The sequence below is a fragment of the Hibiscus syriacus genome, unplaced genomic scaffold (assembly GCF_006381635.1).
Source record: "Hibiscus syriacus cultivar Baekdansim isolate YM2019G1 unplaced genomic scaffold, ASM638163v2 tig00117034_pilon, whole genome shotgun sequence".
Classification (NCBI taxonomy): domain Eukaryota; kingdom Viridiplantae; phylum Streptophyta; class Magnoliopsida; order Malvales; family Malvaceae; genus Hibiscus; species Hibiscus syriacus.
Window position 1 is genome coordinate 7,946,549 of NW_024063533.1, and position 3,648 is coordinate 7,950,196.

The window sequence follows — 3,648 nt, forward strand, 5'->3', positions numbered from 1 at the left end:
TCTGAATACCTCGTTGAACCACACCGACTTCTCTTGCCAAACCATGCAAGTGGCGTGTTGCCTTCTGTACCTGCTCTAAGAAGTCCTGAATAATTGCATCTTTGGTTTTTACCCTTTGTTGAGCCTGTTCCCAATGGAAAGGCCACTAGTGCCCTCCGTCAAAGGGAATTATTTGGAGTTTATTTGCATGCTTCTTGAATTTTTCTACGATGACCTCTAGTTCATCTATAGTTTTTCCAGCCTGTTCATGTTTCCTTTGAAAGGACTTTTCAAGGTCATTTTCATTGGTCTTTAACCTCTTGTTTTGGTGCTGACTTTCTGGTAACTATTTTTGGGAAGCTCTTAATTGGTTTTTCAGTGTTTCACTATCGTTCTGTCCTCCAAATTTCCTTTTTAGGCTGCCAACTTTATCTTTCCAACACTCAGAAGATCTTTTCATGATGATATTTTTCTGAATCTTTTCTTGATATCATTTTCTCAAATCTTCTAACTCAAAGAAGACTTTCTTCTGTTCCTTTTCTAATATATCTGTTCAGTTCTTTTGAGTATCGGCGTCTAGCTTCCATTGAAACTTTTCAACTTCTAATTTTCTCAATCTTTGTTTAAGTTCCTTTTTTTCAGCTTCAAATTCCTTATTTTCTATTTCCAGATCAGCTAGAACTGGTTTAAGATGTTCTTAAATGGTCCGAGTGTCCTCGAATGGAAACAATGTCATTTGTTCTTGACTGCCTCCATTCCATATAGTCTGGACTAAATATGTCTTTGGCAGCCACAACATTTGTATGGAATATCTTCTTCTATGACTTGGATATATCTTTGACTTTTTTCCTGTAATTATCTTCATGATATGCAAACTCGGATCCATATATCTCATGTGTGACTAGAACAAACTGACATGCCCCATACTGTCGAAGTGCTAAAAGAGGAGAATAACTGACTCCTCCCCACAACCCAAGTAACATTATTATTCCTGAATCTCCATACTGATATAGAATATTACTATGAGTTAGCCGAGGAACTCTCCATACGATGTCTTTGTCTTGGAGGTGCATAAATACCTTCGTTTATTTTTCCTTAAGGACACATTATTTCCATTTTTGTGTAAAGAATTCCTCCAAGGGTGAATATGTCATATTGAATCAACAGTAATATATTCCATCAGTTTTCCAAAAATGACTATGGATCCAAACCTAAAGCAGTTGTATGCATTCTATACAAAATCCTCCACTAGTCTTTCTACAATGGTTTAGTGAGCGGAAATTTTGAACTAGGATTGCCGGTGTAGGGTTCACTCACTTGGGCAGTTGTTCGAATAATTCCACCAAAATTGCCTTAATGTATCCCAAAGTTTTCGGGAAAATAATCAAGCTGTAGATACCAGTGTGAAAAGATCGATCACCTTCCACTCTTCAGGATGATTCCTCATTAACTTCTTTATATGAGTCCAAGAAATTCCTTCTCCTTTGACTTTATGCTGAATCCAATTAGTTATCCACTTTTCATCAACCCCTGCAACCTTTGCCAACCCTCGCAATGTAACATGGTAGTGTACTATTCAATTATGGGCACCATGTCTTATTGATTGAATGTAAAGTAGATGTATCCCGAATTCCAAAACTACACCAGGGCTCAAATTAGGGGTTCATCTATCTTGACATAGAGTAATTGTGTGATATAATCGTATCGTTGGTGAAACTTCTATTTTCTGTCAGTTTTCTAGCTGTACCAAATGTTCCGTTCTTGAGTATCGTTCTGTTTGAGGCTGATAGAAGCGTAGCCAATCAGGTTTGACACAAAATTATCTTGCATATTGTCCCCTTTTTCATTCTGAGTGTTTTCTAAACATAGTTGTACTTCTGCATTTTTGACCTCTTGCATTATAACCCCTTTGTCCATTAATGCAAACTATTTTAGTTTTAACGAACACTTTGTGGATCAACACCTCTTTTAATGATGCAAATGAAAACAAAAAGGAAATAAAACAAAAATGAAAATAAATAAGTTAGTAAAATAGGAATAATAATCAAAATAATAATGAAAAATAAAGCAGGGCGTGATCTCTATCTCGCATGTTATTTTGTTAAACAAATCCTAACCGCATACATTTCTAATTCACATGCTTTGAACAAAAATAAAGCAGGAGATAAATCAAGCATTCTAGGTTTTGAAATGAAGTTTCAGGGTGGGCCCTAATTCCTTGCAGCATCACAGTTTGGTTCTAAAAGAGGTACCCAAGTTCTCCTTCTGGTGCCCCCTTAGTCCTGCCAGACCCTTAGTCCTAAGCCCATCACAAGCTCATGTGAACCGAGTTAAACTAGAGAGGATACATTCCCTTATGTCTGTCTGGAGAATAAATTCACATGAAGACATAAGGTATATGAATCCCGAAGGTTACTTGCTAGGTATATATGGAGAATAAATTCCCACGAAGGTGTCACTTTCACCCCTACTTAAAAAGGGTTTGGAGCTCAGGAATAGAGCCTAAGACGAATGATATTTTGAAAAAATCTGAAATCATTAAAAGACATTAATACAACCATTTATTTGAAAAATAATAATCAATGGTAAATATCAAGGATCGAAAGGATAAATCATAATCTAAACTTACCATTTTCACTTAAGAAGACAACCGAAAATTAATTTTGGCCTAACTCTCATACCTGTCCCCAACAGAGTCTCCAAACTATCGTAAGCATCATTCAAGTGGTCCCGGGATCAGGTTCCGACTTGAATTGATGTATTGGAGCCGCCACCGATCATTTTAAATTAGGTTGAGCGAACACCTCAACTTACCATTTACCTAATCTGCGTTTTACCAGAAATTAATCAGATTCGGGAGTCGATTACAATCAAGGAAGGATTAGCACCCTTGTACTGCTATTTCGGTACTAATTTGATTTCCCGGTTGTCTTAATTGTGAAAATTAAAATTCAAATTAAAATTTAAAAATTCGATTCAAATTACTTACCTTTGACGAATTTTAAAATTGTCCTAAAAAATAAATCAAATTAATGTTAAAAATAAAATATTAAAAAAAATAAAATAATTAAAAGAAAATTCAAATTAAAAATGATAAAATTGAAAAGAATTAAAATCAAGGATCAAATTGATGTTAATTAAAAACTGCAGGAAAAAAATAAAAGGTTAAGGGGTCAATTTGCAAAATATAAGAAATATAAACAATCGAAAATTGAATTAATTTAAAATTCAAGGGCAAATTTACAACAGGTGACCAAAATGAATTAAGCATAAGAATTATACGGACTACAAAAATAATTTAAAATTTTACTAATTACCCTTCGGTTCTCTCTATAAATAACCGAAAATCCCAAAAAAAACCATTTCATCCCCATTTCTAAAAAACACTATCCCCTTTACACAAAATTCTCTCAACCAAAACCCCTAACCGGCCGATGGTCGATCACCGCCGACCGCCGCTTTGGCCACCACCACCTGTGGCCAAAAAACTACAAACCTACCCCCAAAGCTTCCTCTCAATCCCCCAAACCAAAAACCGAAGCCCAAATACCCAATAAATATCTCCACCGGCGTAGATATAGTGACGAAAGTCTTGGGTTCACCTTTTCCAACGAGCCTCTACGATTTCTGGCGACCTTTGGCTTTCCGCGACCGTGCTTTCCTCAGTGC